The sequence below is a fragment of the Pieris napi genome, chromosome 22, assembly GCF_905475465.1.
Source record: "Pieris napi chromosome 22, ilPieNapi1.2, whole genome shotgun sequence".
NCBI classification, from domain to species: domain Eukaryota; kingdom Metazoa; phylum Arthropoda; class Insecta; order Lepidoptera; family Pieridae; genus Pieris; species Pieris napi.
Window position 1 is genome coordinate 7,381,720 of NC_062255.1, and position 20,050 is coordinate 7,401,769.

Here is a 20,050-nt window from a genome sequence, read left to right on the forward strand (position 1 = left end):
CTCTTATGCTTTTTATAAATTAAATAAATAAGTTCTTATATAAGTTGTGCACAAATGGACTTTTCGCTCGCTTGTAGGATGAAGGAAAACTGGCATGTCTAAGATCTAAACAGCAACAGGGTGTTTTTTTATAGAACATGGAGCAAACGGGCAGGAGGCTCATCAGATGTTAAGTGATACCGCCGCCCATAGACACTTTTAATGCCAGAGGGCTCGCGAGTGCGTTGTCGGCCTTTTAAGTGTGCCGGTGTGTGTGAATCATTCAATCAATCATCAAAACAAAATCAAGAATACAGAAATCTGAGACCAAGACATAATGTTTGTAGTGCCATTAGTTTTCTTATATTGCTCATTGAATAGATAGAGAGTCTAAAGTTATTTAATATTTGTGCAATTAGTGTAATACACTAAAGGCTAAAGACGGTCGAATACTGGTTGATGGATTTTTTCTCACCGGTTAGGTACTAATTAATATGTTTACGATGATCACTAATTAATATAAAATAATTTTAATTTCAAATGTTTTTATCTAAATTAAATGTAAATCTTTGTTTCAATATTATGGCCTAACAAATAATACTTTAATCCGTCTATTTGTCTATCTCACGCTGACTGATTGCACAAAAGGAAGTTACGTAACAGCAAGTTATGTAATTCGTATAATAGTTAACTCATTGCTTTAATTCTTTTCTTTATAGAATAAACCAAGAGGATTGTATTTTATTTAATATCAATTCATTCTTTTTAAATTTGGAGTCTTTTAACATAGACTCTAAGAGATAGAAATCATAGACAAATGTTACAGAGATGTTAGATGCATATTTAACACTGACTGGCCGATAGATATAGATAATAAACATAATATGAAATTCGCTTTTAAACCCGTAAAAGATTTGTTTACCTTAATGGATGGAAAAGCTCTTATTATGTCATATTGAGACCTACAATCTGCCTACGAATCACTACGATGACGTCATACCCTGAAACGCGCTAACGAAATTATTTCGTCCGCTAAGGATATAATAAACAAGTCTTTGTTTTTTTTTTTTTATTTATTTATGTTATTATTATTATTAATTACGTTATATGTCATGTGGAACATAAAAAAAAATGGCGATTAAAAAGATTGGCGGAGAGTTTATTGCCAGTTCTTCTCTCCCGTTCTACGCCCTTGATTTGAGAACTGGCAGTAAATGTAAAATTAGAAGCATTAATATGTATTTCTTTATGAGTCATAAGTGTAAATTATGTTACCTATTTGATTAAATGATTTTTTACTTTACTTTATACAACGCGACCTTGGGACCGGCCAGTCAGTGTTTAGACTGGTCCAGGATTATCCCATTAGTTCGGGATTAAAAATATAATATAAAAAAGAACCTACAAAAAAATATTAAGCTACCTAACTTTATAATAAATGTCACCTTTCAAAGAATTTACAAACGGTGAGTCAAATATAAATGTCACGGGGTATAATGAAATAAAAATATTAATGAAAACGCAAAAGCAGCTTAAAATTGCTTCCAAATAAGTCATAAATTTAGAATTTTCCTGTCACCATGATACACCAAACAATGAAATCATTCGAATATTTCGTTTGTACTAATATTTAACTATGCATCTAATATATAAAATTCTCGTGTCACAATGTTCGTTCCCACACTCCTCCGAAACGGCTCAACCGATTCATATTCAGTGAATCTGAGAATCGGATACTATCTATCTTTAAAGCCCCTAAGTGATTATGGTAAAAATTGAAACAAAAAAAAATTGTTTTAATTTTTTTATGATACAGCTTACAAAAATACATACGATCAACCCCTATTTTTTAATTTAGTAGATAATTATTTTTATTTAATTAAAAAAATGTTATAGATATAATATACATGGCAAAACAACGTTTGCCGGGTCAGCTAATAACTATATATTTGTACTAACATGTACAAATATTTAATAATTTAATTTATTAATTAGTCCGATGGTGTTAGTTAGAAGTTAACATTTAAAAATAAGACTTGATAATGTTATCTAAGATAACCTCATCAGAGAACCTTTTAAAAATAATGACTACGACAGTTTGTTTTGAGGATTGAATTTGAAAAGTAAAATAAATAATTCGTTAATATGTACCTATGGCACCTATTAGCAAAGACCACAAGGTTAATTATGAGTCACTTAATAATAGATCAAACAAACAAAACTTTAAATTAATATACGGTTTTACTCTTTCAGAAGCCCTTACAAATAATAAAATTTTCACTATGGATTCAAAACTTTATACATTCAATAACAATGTTAAGCATCAATTACGTCAAGTACACACGTGGACACACGTGCAATAACTGAAAAAGATAGAAGCGGAGAAGAATATGTCATACCTACCTAAAAACCACGTTTTTACGTCTTAAAAAGCAGTGGCGTTACCTTTTTGGGTCTGGGCCTCTGGGATTTCTAAATCTGTTTCGTAAACAGGCGTCCCGGTTTCCTGACTATATTTTCCTTCATCATAAGAGCGAGTTAAATGGACACATTGACAGAAAGTCCATGGGCACAGCCGGAGATAAAACCTACTACCTCAAGGCTCACTGCTCACCTTTCAGTTCGGTTATACCCAGTATACTAATAAAAAAAAAAATCATTTAATCACATAGGTAACATAATGTACACTTATGACTTGCAGTAAAGAAATACATATTAATGCTTCTAATTTTACATTTACTGCCACTTCTCAAAACAAGGGCGTAGAACGGGAGAGAAGAACTGGCAATAAACTCTCCGCCACTCTTTTTAATCGCCTTTTTTTTGTTTTACAAAATGTTTGTAAGGAGCTGCAACCATTACACCATGTCCTATGTAACATTTTAAGTAATTAATAATAATAACATAACCCGTACTACTGAACATAGTCGGACTTATATATATTTATATAGTGTCGTAAAAACTTAAATAAGTATGATAAACCTATTTCATGGTCCGTCTGTCACATCCCAACCGTTTAGAGGACAAGGAAAAATCTCTGGAAATACAAGAAATATTTATGAAGTCCGTGTGCTCTTGACAGATATTATTTCACTCAATTTCAATAACACGAAAATTCTCACTATAAGTATTGTTGGAGATTATCTAATATTTTTAGGAAAATTTACAAAGGTTACGAATAATGTAAATACATATAACATTACTTTAAGTAGAATACTATTGTTTCAGGGTTTCTGATATCTTTAGTCAGCCAGCCAGTGTCGACATTATTAAAATTTTTATATTCCACAGACGCGAAATACAACAACCACTATTAAAGCCTTAACTTATTTAAGAATACCCGTAAAAAATAAAATAAAATATGTTTATTATGGAACATAAGATACACGTATCACTTATTCCACGTCATTAAATTTGAATTTGTAGGCATCCCTACTCATCGGCAGAGAAGACAGAGGGTGTAGGCCGAGAGAAAAAGCCGGCGTAAAAAAACTCTCGGTACTATTTTAAAATAGCAAATCATCAATATTTAAATGTTTGTTGCCATAATAACTACCCATATTTATATTGCCATAATAAAACTGCGGAGTATTTTCAAATCTGAACCGGTTTGGTTGTCAGCGGAACGCATTTTCTAAAATATTTGCCACATTAACTACCCAGTTGTGTATAATACGCAAAATAGACCTAATTTCTTATATGGACATTATATTCGTTTTTACAACAAACTCCCAACCGAAATTAGAGAATTATCACAAAATAAATTCAAAGCCCTTATTAAGCCAATCAATAAAACTTTAACAGTAAACTAATCAAGAAAGCTTTTTATTAAATTGACAAATACTTAAATGATCCTAACTAATCCTTGGGATTGATTTGCTCCAGTTCAAACAATTTGTATGACTCAAAACTTAGCGATTAAAAGTTTCTTGCCAGTTCTTCTTGCCTGCTCTACGCCTGTGACTTGCGAACTGGAAGTAAATGTAAATTTACAAATAATTTGAAACTTCTTTTTTGACGTTCATAAGTTTATTTGTTTACCTATATGAATAAAGATATTTTGAGTTTGAGTTTTAGTTTGAAAGACACAAAAAGTTCACCTCCTTGCAATAAATAAATTATCAACATAATTGGCGCAGAGAGCTTTGCCCCATGCTTCCCCTATTTACTGTTCTTGTCAGATTCACATTGAATCCATAAAATTCAAAGGATATGCAGCACTAAGTCTAGACGTGTGGACTATTGAAATTTTGTTATCCCAGTAAAATATATGGCCACTTGAGGAGACTATAAATGGTTTCTGCATGGATTGTAAGATATTTAATGTCATAAAATTATCACCTCGTATCTTTGCTAAAAATTTCAAATTTCACAAGTATTATCCGAGCATTGTAAACCTTTATGCTCAGAGTCGTGAGTAAAAACCCATGGCTGGAGTCGAATGATTCTTCCCGCAGGTTCGTTTAAGAAAAACGTTTACGTTCCTATAAAAAAAAGGTGCGTATACTTATGTACGCGCTTAAGAAGTTATACTTCTTTGGCATTATTAAAAATAGTTTTTAATTGCATGCAAATAATTAATTACAATTAAATAATCAAAGACTGGAAAAGGAGTCATTATAGTCAATAAAGTTCAGTTTACATTTGAAAAATTAAATAAATAAATATTTATTATTATTCTCTTACATTAAGTGTAACATAAATTATATTATTATTCGAATGTTGTTTTTAAATTATGTCCAATGCCGTAGCATCTTCCGTGGGCAACTTCATTCTGTTAATTTTGTGTAACGGTGCGCGCGCGTCGTAAAATTTCACTCTCATCAATTTTTCATAATGCGCCTAAAGAAGTATAACTTCAAAAATCTATGAATATTCAGAAGACTAAGTACAACACGCAATAAACAGACGGCCACAAAATTTACTTGTTGTTTTGTTAAATTGCGATTGTTTTTTGATTAAAAAAACATTATGAATAAATTTACATGAACGTGCGTTATCGCTATTATGTTTATAAGTTTAGCAGTAATGTAAGTCAACAAAACGGGACCAAACTTTGAAATCACCTAAAAAGTTTAGTGTCAACAAGCTAATATTTTTTGATTAATTAATTTAAATATCCGCACGATCAGCCATATAAAAATTATAAAATTAATGTGATTTGCAATCTTTTACAATTAGTAAACGGCCTTATATGCATTTACAATATAACTCTTATATTCCAGATAATCGAGCTTTATGGTAGGGGAGTCCAAGAGGGGATTTCGGGATTTACTAAAGCGCGGCAGATTAATATATAGGGGGATACCTTGTACCCGGTTAAGTACCTCCACAAAATATGAGGCCCATATATAAGGTCGCGCGTGAAGGAGACAGAATCAGATTAGTAAAAAAAAATTGACCATCAGAAATTCCCGAGCGCGTCAGATTAAGGTAGGGTGAGTTAATTACATCCTAAAAAGTGTATATTCCACTAATCTGACAATTTGAGAGTGCCGGAAAAAAAGGGGAGGGCAACAAAGTTGTAAAAAAAAAACGTCATCTCGACATTCTCGAGCGTAGCTAATTTTTTTTTTATTTTGAAGGAAATAATTCAAGAATAATGAAAAATATATAATCTGACGATTTCCGCAAGCCGAAATAACAAAAATTCGTCGATAAAGTTAAATGCGTGCAGCTGCGTGATGCCTACATTTCCTTAAACCGATTGGAATCTACTAAACGGCGTTCTAAATATTTCCCTCAAAATTACATTTCCTGTGAATTTGAACCGATTCGGACCGATAGATTTGGAGAAATTTTGAAAAATCTTAAAAAAATAAGAAATATTTTTTTTTTAAAGTGGTTTCTTTATCGATCAACTTCAAAAACTAATCCGCCTTTGAGCTTGAAACAACCACGTCGATCGCCACCAAGCTGGTCAAAAGCGGTTGATTAGTTCGAGAGATATCGTGAACGAAAGAAACCCGAAAAAGTGTTTAATCGGGATTACTCCGAAATTTGTGGTTCGATCAATTAAAATTGCAAAATTACTTATGATGATGATAAAACTGCGTCGAATGCCGCCAACCGCGTGAAAATTGCTTGATCCATTCAAAAGTTATTGCGGTTTGAAAATTCCAAAAATAGTGTTCTATGAAACTTCTATCAGACTTTCGAGCTGGGAGAGCTCAAATGCATAGAAATGTTATTTCTTTGAACTCAGCGAGCTCAAAATATCAATTTTAAGCGCCCAGGAATGGAATTAGTGGGAAGTTGCAGGGATGGCCCTTTAGGTGAACCGTTTTTCTAAATTTTTTTGTCAGATCAGGCGAATCCCTCTAGATAATCGTCAGATTATGAGACAGTACGTTTAGAACATAAAGATGAACCACATATATCTTAATCTGACGCGCTTGAGTATTTCAAAATTGCGTTTTTTTTTTGCAAATTATGAAAATGGCCGTGGGTTTGCGTCCCATCAAAATCGTCAGATTAGTGAATGAGAGCTTTTTTTTGGTGCACTTAACACTCCCTTAGAAAATCTGACGCGCTCGATAATTTTTATTTTTTTTTCATTTTCAACCCTTAAATACAACCACCCATGCAAACAATCAGATTAACATACGTACATTATTAAAAATACGTAGGGCATTGATGCTATCAATATCTGACGCGCTCGAGGATGTCCATGCAACAGTTTTTTTTTACATATTTAACAATCTATAGCCGCTTCCCCCACCGATGAAAAGATATATATCATATAACATTTTTTTCTTCTTATTATCTAAGCTTTGCATCCCAATAGGTCTCTACGACGCTCGAGTAAATCTCCATTTAGCATCGTGGGCTCCCCTACCATTATATGTCAGTGGGATTTTGACATATGACTTGGCCGTACAAACCGTGACGTGGTTGTATACTTGGGCTGATTCTCCGTAACTTCCTATAGCGATAAAGATCCCACCGTGTTTATATAAAATTTCAATGTGTGATCCAATTATCCTCATTTCAGAACCATGGAATTGCGCGGTACAATAAGTCATTGACGTCGAGATCGCATTCGCTATTGAGACAAACCATTGGGCCCTTACTTTAACTCCGGTATCCAATAGAGATACCGATATTGAATGAACTACATCGTACTTTAATACAAAAACGTCGGAATCTGTATAGCTGCCGCTATTGAAAACTACAGTAAACAAGTACATTACAAGGACACGACAAAACTTCGATATACTTTATCATTTGCAAAAAAAAACATAAACAAAAATTATGGTGAGCAATATCCAACTCAAAGCTCAAATATTTGCTCTTGAATCACAGCTTGAGTTCATGAGAGCCTTTTCAATGTTATTTTGTTAGGTGAAACCGTAGCCATATAAATAATGACTCAAGAATGATATTTCTTGGAATATATAAAGCTTTTTTATGTTTTAGTCCAATTATCCAAAGTGCTGGTTGTTGTATAAAAAATATTTTTTTGATCGCCAAGGTTGTATACGTATAGTAGCAATAGGTCGTATGTTCAAAACCCAGCTGCGACAAGTCCACTGGAGACCTGTCGTTTCTAATGATTTAAAACATAAATGATAACGACCAGAGGCGATTTCAGTGAGTGTGTAGCGTATGATGATATAATTTAAATTTTATTCAAAAGAAAAGTATTTGTTATCAGTCTAAACTCTCTCATTGGCCCTACAATTTTGTTTTAAATCTCTACGACTGTTGCCTTTATTAAGTTCTAGTCAAGAATAAATCGAGGTATGAACTCTGGATTTATTGTTAAAAAAATCGATTGTCTGTAAAGTCGGTTTACTGACGATAGTTGAACGTGACAACGTCACGAATCGCTCACTCACGTAGGAGAGAGACAGATGTCGAACGCTGAAGAGCGCGGATTCCGATTGTGCCTCTCTGTCGCTTCGCGCTCTCGCTTGCACTTCAAGCCTTAAATGGAACGCCTAAGAGCGAGGTAACGCCGCATGAGTCATTTTGTGCGTGCAGCCGGCTCCATCGATTTATAAAGACGTTGTCACGTCAAAAACAATGTATTAACGGCCACCGAATCGTTCTTTGAGAGACCATTAAATCTTTAAATAGTTATTGTTATATTAATTAAATATTAAAACGTAAACCATACGTGTAATCAACAACTTCTATTTTAGTATACTTAACTAAGCCGCATGGTGGTTCCCCAATAATTATACGTTCAGATGTACGAATATTGACATAACCGCACGCTTATATTAAAGTCCTTGAGAGAAGGGGTTGATTGACACGTCTCGCAAACACCGAAATCCCAACTTTCCCCTACTTTAACTTGATACGAAAATCAATCAAGCGAGATTGCTCATAAACACGATGTCATATCGGGAATGTTTCAGTGTCACTCAATTTTTGTTTATCGTGTGCATGTTTTTAAGTGCCGAGCGAGAGATTCTCTTGAAGTTGTGATTTTGCTTTCTTTGTGTGCACCGTGAAACGTCAAAGGCCAAAACATTGACATGTGGATTAAGTGAGGGCCAGCTGGTCTAAGATCTCGTTATACAACGACCTTCACCGAGATGCTTATTTAATGAAACGTATTTTATATTTAATTTAATATGTCAATAAATATAATCCATATGGATTGCCTAGCAAATTTCAGTCGAGTATTTTAATTAATATTAAAAAAAAAATATTTTTTTAAACATTTCACCGGTATGATTATTAGATAAATTCTATACCTATCGAAAGTATGAAGCCCATAGAATATGCAAACGTTAGGTTGTTTTTAATCAATTAATTATTTATGTGTATATTTGTTATGTGACACTAAAGTATATATACTTCTTTAGTAAAAAAGAAAGTTATAGTGATACATATATAATACTACCCTGATTAAAAATATTGATTGAAAAAAATTAAAAAAATGTACTACATGCAAATTATAAAAAAAATATTTTTTTTTAAATATTAATTATACTGAAATTTGCTAGGCAATCCATATGGATTATATTTATTGACATATTAAATTAAATATAAAATACGTTTCATTAAATAAGCATCTCGGTGAAGGTCGTTGTATATCGGGATCTTATACTAAGCGGGGAATCCCAAAAAAAACAAAATATATTTAAATTACTTAAATTAATCACTAGTACAATAATTAGGACTTAACTAAATGTAACTATTTAATCGGCCGGATATTAGGTGCACGAGAAATAATCTATATTATGAACTTAACTAGTTGAGAATTGACCAGTCCGATATGAGGTATCCGATCAAAAGCTTCTGATCTCTATTGTCCATTTCCTTTTATAACGGTGTTGCGTAAGAGGGGTACTGGTATTGGGTATGCGGGGCAAAGGGAGTGCAATGGATATGTAACATGTGTCAGGCGCAGGTTGTTTTGTTATTTTTCTAACACGGTCTCTGTATTCCCTTTGTAACAGGTTATTATTTCCATTGCGCTAGGAAAACATTTGACTTTGACAAGTGCTAAATATATAAATGCTTTAATGTATGCCTTAGTTTGAGGAGCGCCAGAGCTTCCCTCACTTCTCGCAAAGTAAAATTGTCTTAGTGAACACGGGCGTTCCATACGCTGCTGCATTCACATTGAGTTGTGGCGACTCAGTACTGCCCTGCGATTCTGTAACTCACTTCACGAAAAGGTGGGAGCTTGTAGTTTATTGTTTATCAGAATGCCAAATCATAAAATGACTGCTTCACGACTGATCTGAGAGCGACCACCGATGCGAAAACCGCTGTGTGAGTTCGTGAAGTGAGTTACAGAATCGCAGGGCTGTAAACACTTTTGAAGAACTGAGCAAATGCGTAAGCATTCTCCTCCTTCGATAAAGTTATACCATATTTTCCAATAGATTTCCTCTTTAATAGTCGTTTGCGATCCAGAACATATTGCCAAAATCACTTTGGATATATAGAGAATTTTGTACTCTCTTATGTTCTCTGTATGAATTTTATATGCTTCTATAAAAATATGAAGTATAAGCTTTCAGATTTTCTACATTTCTCCTGTTCATCCAACGCTGTTTTTGGTTTATTTGTAATGTTTGTGGAGTCGAACTTTATTTTTTATTGGGTACAATAAGTCCTAGGTATAGGTACTACCCTAGATATAAATATCTTGAATTACGCTTCACTGGCAGGCGAGATTTTTACTTACACATTCATCCAATATATCAAAAATCACACTGTAATTATATACAACCATCTCATCTAAGTCGTTGAAGCTGTTATATCGCGTTTGTTATATACCCGTAGTCCACAATAAACGCGAGTATAATAGATCTGCTTTATAAAAATTTAATCCATTTTAACCACTCATTGACATTTTCAATATGTCCACGAGAGAGTGATTGCGCCGCCCCATTTGTAGAGGACACGAGAGAGCAGCCAGCAGCCAGGTGTCGCACGTGGAACACCCACCACGATAGAAATCTAGGCGCCAACCAAGCGTTCGTTTCTACTACCACATCCACGCGAGACTCTGCGCCTAATTAAATCCATCTGCCGTCTTATGTAATTAGGCACATTATTATATTAAATGAACGGACAATAAGACATTAAGTCAAGGCATGTAAATTTATTCGTAAATATCCTAAAGTGTATAAAAAAAGGGAAGATACAAAAACCCTTTATTCACTAAGACCTTCTCGTAAAAACCAACTGATTTCACCTACATCCAACCAAACCAATCCCACCAATGACCCCCTCAATAAAAATACATAAATTATCAGAAAATTTGAAGAATGACACAAATAACTAGAGGTTTACCGGATTTTTAAAGGAATTATTATATAAGAAATGTTATTACACTGTTACAGAGTACCTGACTGATAGACTTTAATTTCTTTATAAAAGTTAAGTTTATTAATAATGTTAAGTACATTCTCCATTTCGCAACGTGAAGCCAAAGCAAATATACCATATAAATAAGATACATTATTATAAGAATATAAATGTATAAGAATAGAATTAACTATAATAAAGCATGCCCTCTCACAACATTTCTGTTCCTAAGGTCCTTATTGTAAAAAAATATAACATGTTACGTGTAAAATATGTACATAAGGAATGCAATAAAGATTTGAGTTTGAGTAAGTAACACTCATAATAATAGGTAACAGAACATTAATTAAAATGGATTAGAAACGTCAACTGTAATTACTCCTTAATCAGTGCCGCAAGCGCGTACAAATTTACTCAGGGAAGTGCGTCTTGCGCACTCTGAATATTATTGCATGTAAGACTGATTTATTTACACACTGAATGAATTCAAAAGGCTTACATTATATATAATTTGTTGTAAAAAGTTTTAGGTTTTATATTTTATTGTTTTGTTTATATATAATATTAGTTTAGTTTTTATATTAATAAGTTTTCTATTGTATTAAGTAATAAAAATAAATGTTACAAATATACAATACAAATGCAATTTATACATGTAATATATGTGTAACACTATGACAATCATACTTATAAGATAAGAAGTGAAAACGGAACATTTTTTCTGGAACAAAATCTATCTATGCTGTGGAATACGTAAACAAGATTAAAATTGGATGTTTCACAAATACAAGCACTTTATCTCTCTCCAGAGCTTTCTTCACACGAGATGACACCATTCTCCAGTCCAGGTGCCTTTAATGCTCTTACCTTTCTAGCTGTTTCCGGTTCTTCCATTTATTAATCATAGTGGGTTGGGTTCATATAGCCTGCAGCCTTCCTCGATAAATAAACTATTTAGGAAAATGTTTCAAACAATTTCTTCAAGTTCACACTAAAGATTGAGTGTAATTAAATGCGAATTAAAATATTAAGTGCCACTTAAATAACTAATACGCTTCTAATCGCAACATCGATACACAGAAATCCAATTAGTGTTCTTGGCTACTTCAAGTCGGGCCATGAGAGGATGTAATTGTTACTTCAATGTATCGTACTCGAAGTTTGATTTACGTAATTAATTTAACGATACGTGCCGATTAATAAGAGTGGAGAGTTTCTTACCAGTTCTTCTCGTCCGACCTACGTCCTTGATATGATATACATACATGTAAATCTACGAGAATTCGTACTTTTGTATATTAGTAACGAATAAACTATACCGTTTATACTAAACTATTAAAATGCTGGCTTTGTTTCAAAAATATAATAGAAATAATTCGTGCAGATTCGAGGCTTGGTGTAAAGGTGGGTACTGAGCAACGTTGAGGTGTAATGTAACATGTTACACAGCGAGCATTTCTGCAGTCAGTACGTCATGTTACGGGGAAACAACCGCCGCTCGTTGCTCGCTTTGAGTGCTCCATCCCGCTGTCGGTTTTTCGGCGAATCCTTTGCATTCAGAGGATTGACGAAGAACGACGTGTATGAACCACGTAACAGTTTACGCGGTTCTTACATGTCGTTCCTCTCGTAATTATTTCGTTTATTTCTTAAAACATGGAGTGGGACAAAGATTTATTGCATATTTGCTTTCTATATTGGTCTCTGCATTTTATAGAAAAATACAGAGACCAATATAGAAAGAACCAGTGTTGTGGAACCCAGCTCATCCAGAGCATTATAATTCTTCTTGCTCTTGATTTGGATGAAACAATAATTATTAAGAAGAATGATAGATATCAACACGTCCTCGCTGTCAGCCATCTTGTGAACACTGGCGGCGAAAGCCTAGCACAAAATTTTGACGAGCATGTTACGCCGATTTTAGAACACAGCGTTACATGCTCGATGCGTAACACGCTCGATGCGAATGTTACATAACACCTCGTAACGTTGGTCACTACCCACCCTAACAATTAAATAACAAAACAGTAGTAAATGCACTTTGTAGTTTAAAATAAGTTATAACTGTGTGCCAAATCGTAAGTTAAAATAAAGATAAAGCTAAAATGAAAACGTGCCAAGATCTAGATAACCGTTTATTGTTAAGTTAACAATAGATTTACAGTTTCAAAAATCAGGTTCGAAGAGGAAATATTTTTATCGAAATGGCTGGGGACAGTAAATCAGAATATTGTAAACCATGGTAGACTTGGTTTTATATTAAACTAGCAGACTCCAAGCGTTGCTGAGGCTAAGATTTTTGTTATATTACATAGTAGTAAACTTTTCAAAGGAAACGGTAGGCGAACACCAGTCACGGGGACGACCATGCTTTTTTGGTGGTTATGCCATTTATAGCTAATGTGAAACGTTGGTACTTTCAACACAGCGCCATCTGTTAAAATTGTGACTATCAAATAATAAACAAATATTTTGCAATAAAATAATATTACGGGTATAAATTGAGATGTAAGCTATCCTATCTTTTAAGTTAGATCAAACTGCACACGGTGTGCAAATTTGATTGAAATCGGTTCGGTAGTTTAGGAGTCCATAGCGGACAAACAACGTGACACGTAATTTATATATATTAATATATTAAATTAACTATCTAATTAAGTGATTCACTATGAATATATTTTATTAATAACAATAAATATTCCATTAAAGCCAGTTTTAGTAACTCCTTTTTAGTACCTCCGCTTTCTGTGACATGTCTTACGATGACATGTCATCGTAGAATCAAATGTTAACTGTAAATAAAATAAATATAGTTAAAAAAAACTAAAAAACACGCTTTTAAAGCACATCAAACTAAAAAGTGAAAAATTATTAATAATTTAGGCTGAAAATGGTAATGAACAAAAAATACTGGTATTAATGTAAAAAAGCGTGGGGCGCTCTGTGTCATATTTTTCGTCTATCGAGCAGTTTTTTAGTTAATTTTTTTTTATTTTTTTTCATTTTTTTTCGGATTAAGTATTGCATTGTCATCGATCTTTGACAGGTGCGCAAAGTTTGAATTAAATCTGTCCGTTAAAAGTGGGTCAAAACCGAGTCCGAAGGAGTCGGTTACATACATACATACCTACATACTGGTAAAGCTAATATAAAGCGTGTAAAAACAAAACATTTGCTTTGAACTCACGCCCTTAGAGTTGAGAGTAACATCATTGATATACAAAAAACCCAAGATGCGAACCCAAGTCTCGAATAAAAGTAACGCTCGAAAGTGTCCCGAAACACTATTTCTGTCCCTTTCTATAACAGTATGTCTATAACAGTATATGTTACAAGCATATATTATTGCAAAATCAACCTTACGCAAATTGCTTAAAGTTGTTATTACAACGCAGTGTATACGTACTTAAAGTAATAAAATTATATGACCGACCGTGGTCGGTAGGACAAGGTATTGAGTGGAGTCGAACATGACTTTTTTATTTACAACTATTTAACATAATTTTAAATTTATCCGACTTTTCGCGTGCTTTACAGCGTGCGTGGTCACGGTGACTGAAGACAAAAGGTGTTGGATGTTAAGTAGTTGTAAATTTATAATAATACATAACTTTAATATGGTTAAAAAGTTTTTTCTTTAAATTAAAAAAAAATGTAAAATTGGCTACCTCCTGACCTACACTTTATATAGCGTAAATATATTTGTCAAAAACTACACACAAAAAAGTTCAAAAGTACATAAATTTATTTATAAAAAAAACACAAATAAATAACATCGACTCCACTTATTAGACGCGAGACTATTTGAAATGAGCGCACAATTTAGAATGTTGCGCTCATTTTTTGAGGACGTTTTTTAGACGTTGACGTGCATCTTGGGTTTTTTGTATATCAATGAGTAACATTCACAAACCACAAAAGCAAGTCAATTGTCGTTAGTAAAACAAATATTTGTAAAATTTTCGTTTCTTGAACTTATGATACTCAATTTGACAAGCTTAAGCGGTTGAGTTTCGATTTAATAATTAAGAATTTACTAACTTTGAAACTAAGCAAACTTGGCTTCGACAGAATATTTATATTGGAATTACAAAATACTCGTTTAATTTTAAATTTTACAGGGATTGATTAAAATATTTAATAATTAATATTTTTTTATTTATTTTCAATTTAAAATTACAATCTCGGGTTCACTCATTTTTGAAGTGAAACTATTATATTTACGGATGAAACGCAATAATAATAAAAGCGTCACGAAGATGTGCAGCGTTTTTGTCGAAGAAAAGGGAGAGAGCGATTGAGACCGATTGAGAGAGAGTGAGAAGGGCGAATTACCTTATAGGAATTATATTTTTAAAATTAAAATTTCGTTAAGAGAATTTATGAAATATTAGTATTTTATATATTATTGAAATCTCAAATGACGAATTGTAAATTAAAATGCCACGAGTTTTTATTATCGAAGAGATTTTTTTTTTAGAATTTGTATGAATGTTCGACACTTTTAATATTTTAATGACAATTAAATTCATTAAATTCCTAACATAGGTATCTTTCTTTTTCCCTCCCTCTAAGTCTCGGAAATGTAAAGTTTTAGATTTTTATAAATATGAACAAGACTTAAAAATTAGTTTGCCAAAGAAGTTTCACTTTTGACATGTGTACTTTGTACGCACGCACTTTTTTTATTTATCAAATGTACTCATGCATTTAAACAAAAAAAACATGTAGGGTTTATCACGAGTTTTGGCTATATAAGACGACGTTACATGCAAAATAATATTTAGCTTAAATTTTGCAGTTTCGTTTTAGCTGTATAGAAGGCATTTTTGGCACTTCAAGGGCATAGAGACACGGAATGAATGTATATATGAAGATCCTATGATTATATTACACTATTTACCGAAACATCAACAGTTTTCAATTAGATTCGAAATAGAATGACGCAGTTCCTTATAATTTATTGATGACCCTTGCCAGCTATTGCCGATGTGTCAAATACTACGCTCTAAAGATCAAAGACTATCTCACTACTAATTCATTTGCAATAAACCATGGCCTTAACAGTTTCATTTATCACTTCCTTTGCTAGTGCAGTGTTGTATAACTGATACAATTATGTATGTAGAATGTTTCATACAATCTTCAAAGTGCCAATATTCTAGTTTCTCTCTTGAATATTTAATACTGTTTATTGGTTGTATTGAATCGTCGTGTAAAATTGTTTATTCGAAAACATTGACAGTTACAGAAATAATGTTTCTCGCAAGATATTTTCTTTTACAAATTAAGTTTTTGCTTTTCAGATACAGTTTCAAAGTACTGAGACAAAATTCATGAACTATATTTGCTTGTTAGGTTTATTTTAAAGATCTTTATTTCTGACTAGATGACCCGGTGAACTTCTTTTCACCTACTCGTATATTTGTATCAAGACTTAATTCAGTAAAACAGGCCAAACAGAGAAGAGACCTCATACTTCATCAAAGAAACACAAATTTCTGAAGGCATCTATGAATGGCCACCAAGTGACAATATTTACTTTTAAAAAGTATGACTTCTTTTACTTCTTCTTATAGTCCTATCTTTTTTCGAAAGTTGGCAATCGTCATGCCTACTTGATTTTGGATGCAATAAACAAGGAATTGGTGCTTAGACCAAACCATTACCAAAGATTATATGTCAAATCCAATGAGTTTTTGGATCCAAAAATATAAAATAATGCCGTTGATTTAGTCAAGCAAATTTCGATATTATTTAGTTTTGTTTTACCTTATTTATCACGAGATTATCATCATAATGTGCGTAAGGTATTAAAGAACCACAGACATTACAATCACGACCTCAAAATTAACGAAAATAAAACAAAAAATTTGTAACTATAACTAAATCTAAGACGATTTTTCTTTCTAAAATTATATCCAAAAGTTAGGTTTTGCTAAAGAGAAGAACACTCAACTATTTATCACCAGATTATCAAAATGAGCTTCACGTCTTCAGGAACGACAGACACAACAATCCCGGCCTCACAGTTAAATAAAAAAAGGAAAAATATCATATAATATTATTAAGCAAATACTAAAAATAAGACAATTTGTTCATAATCATTTTAAAATTGCATTGACTTGACTTATTCCCAGATTATCATCATGTGCGTCAGATCTTCAAGAACCACAGACATTACAATCGCGGCCTTAAAATTAAAGAGAATATTAAATTTTAAAATTACATCCAAAAGTGAGGGTATTCTAAAAATAAGACCGTTATTGTGCCTTGTTAAGAATAATAAAAATAGGTAAAAAAACATTTTAAGTTAGACGGTTTTATGTTAAACATACATTGCAATGTTTAAGATAAATGTACTAAAAACCAAAAAATAATAAAATAGATACAGTCGTGGGAATTATAAACATATGCATAGACTAGACTAAAATAAAACCGTAGGGCACGTCAAGGGCACGGCAAGTTTTTTTACCTATTTTTATTTTCTAGTTTTTAGTTTTTATTTCGCATTCTGTTTAATTCATTTAGTGCTTCATGCGGTTTTGTGTAGTGTGGCTCAAATAACATCGCAAATTCTATGAGACACATATTGTTAAAATCATAGTTGGGGTGCTCTGCTGGTCGCTTTTCATATCGTTCGAAAATATTGGCACAATATCCTGCTGCTTGACCAGCTTCATTAAACTTCAACACTTTATACCTTTGTTCCGCTTTACGAATATTGACAAAAATTTATTTTCTCGAGCTGTCACGCATACTCAAATGGCATAGCCTGAATACGCATTCGCAGGCTGAAACTTGACGTTCTCTTAATATGCGCATGCATATTTTAAACAGCTTACGCGAGACGTCAGTTTCTTCTCTTCTAATTTGTTGAATAGCTCGAGATACTTCACCATCTAGGTTTGTAGGTTCTGATTTTGACACGTATTTAGCGATGTAATACGCAATCGACTCATTTGTACCACACGGTTGTATATCCATATTGGCTTTCCACATTTTTAGCAAAGCAGGACTGTAATTATTTACCCAACCATCTTCACTTTTTCTTTTCAGAACGCAAATGCGACCACCGTTGTAGATGAATTCGTTAGATGAAGGATCAATAACATGTGTCTCTAAGCATTCCGAGCGTGGAAAGTTGAAACGACAAACAGAATTATTTTTCGTGCAGGTACTAGTGTGTCGATGTATTTGACAATTTTTAACTAATTCATATAGTTCTGAAGTTTCTGGAGGAATGGCAGTACTACAGACTGAATCAATGCGAACTATTCCTTCAGGTGTCGCAACAGACGGGTGATCTTCGATCCAAACAACCATATGCAAATGAGGACTTCCTCTGTTCTGAAACTCGATTCGCCACCAATGATCTTTAACTTTACCGCCAAATATTTCAGTATCAGTTTTAAGAAACTGCATTAGCGCATTAACACGTACCATAAAATGTCTACTCACAATAACTGGATACATCTCGATGAGTCTCTGAGTTTCCTGAATATCTATGTCATCTGGGTCAATGTGCTGTTTACCATCACTAACAAGGAGACCTCTTTTCATATCCTTCCAGTGAAGATCATTGCAGCTCAATGTAACAAAATAAGTGGGAGGTCCTAAACATCTGATTTGTGCTATAAGATCACTAAGAGCACTACGCCAATAAGCAGCGGAACCTCTTAGATTTTTTAAATATAAGTGCAGGTCTTCCACTCGATTGCCGTTTTCACCTTCCACTTTTCTAGCACAAGCTGCAATGGTTGATTTAACTCGATAGTACTCAAACATTGATAGAGCATAGAATAGGTAATCGTTGCGCTGAAATCTAACATCAGCACCTAATAAACGAAATTGATAGTAATCCAAAGGACTTATATTTACGGGCCGTTGTTCTTTCAAACCATTTTTACCATACGGGAAAAGCTGATACCATGCAAACTCTTCTGCTTTTAACTCATAAGCTTCATTCACAATATTATTATTCGTCTTTCTTCTGATTTCGTTTACATTTTCAGATACCTCTAGCTCATCTTCAACATCAGGTTGGACGCTATGAATAGGCAACATTACAGATGTTTGTATAGGTATAGTTTCAGATCTCAGATTCGAAAGCGGTTGTTGTACTTGTACATCCTGACGAGTGATGGCATCTTCCTGTTGCTGTACTTGAACACCCTGACGAGTGATAATATTTTCCCTCAAATTTACGTCTACGCGTGTAAGGGTGTACGCGATATTACGGGATCCGAGGCATCTTTTACAGATGCGGCACAGTTCTTGTAAGTTGTCGCATTCTATAACACAGGCTTTGCCATTTTTTGGTGTTGCTTTTCCTTTTGGGCCACAAGAATGGGAGTCAGCAAAATAGTATTTGTCTTCACCGCGAAATACGCTAACAGATCTATTTATCACTGTCAATATTCCTGAAGAATGACTATCAAATAATCTATTTAAAGCTGTATATAATGTAATGCCGATATTATTGGTATTTACAGAATCTTGGAGACTCCCGAATAAAAGAGTGTCTTCATCATATTCTATAGAAAATCGGCATTCATACATTTGTAAACTTTGCCTCACGATATGAAAGTTTCGTATCTCTAAATATCCTGTTTCATCCAGTTCAGTAGGATCAAGCTGGGTACGAATCCAAGAATATAAGGAGTCACCCGCTAACATATTAGCATTCAGAATATTGACGTCCCATTGATTAGGGCTTAGGATTGCAGCTCGGACAATGTTCGCCAACGACATAGCACTACATTGTACACCAGCATATCGCGAAGTAAAGACGTTGTAGTCACCTTGATGCCATGAAGCCCGAATAATTCTTGCAACATTATTAATTGGAATGAATGCATTTCGAATTTCATTTTCATTCCTTTCGGACGCTTCATCTTCAGACAATTCGGGCACACTAAGTCGTACTAACTCCTGGTCACTAATTTGGGCATTGTCGTCAATACGTACATCTTTGTAAAGCGGGTTATTTCTGATTAACCATCGTAAAGCACTATAGACTTTTACGCGACATATTGTGAATTCCCTGGTGATGTTCAAATTTTCTAATCGTTCGGTTACTACAATAATGCCTACCTGGCTTGCAGATCTTGGTAGCATACTAGGCAGTCTTTCACTGACTTCAAAGATATCTTGGGCAAATAAAACTGCCTGTCCGCGAAAACCGTACTGCCCATAGAGGCCACTAAATTTCACGATTTTAACAAAGGGAATTATTCTGCACAGCAAACGTTGTTCCGCCTGTGTCAATGTTTGAATAACGTCTGGT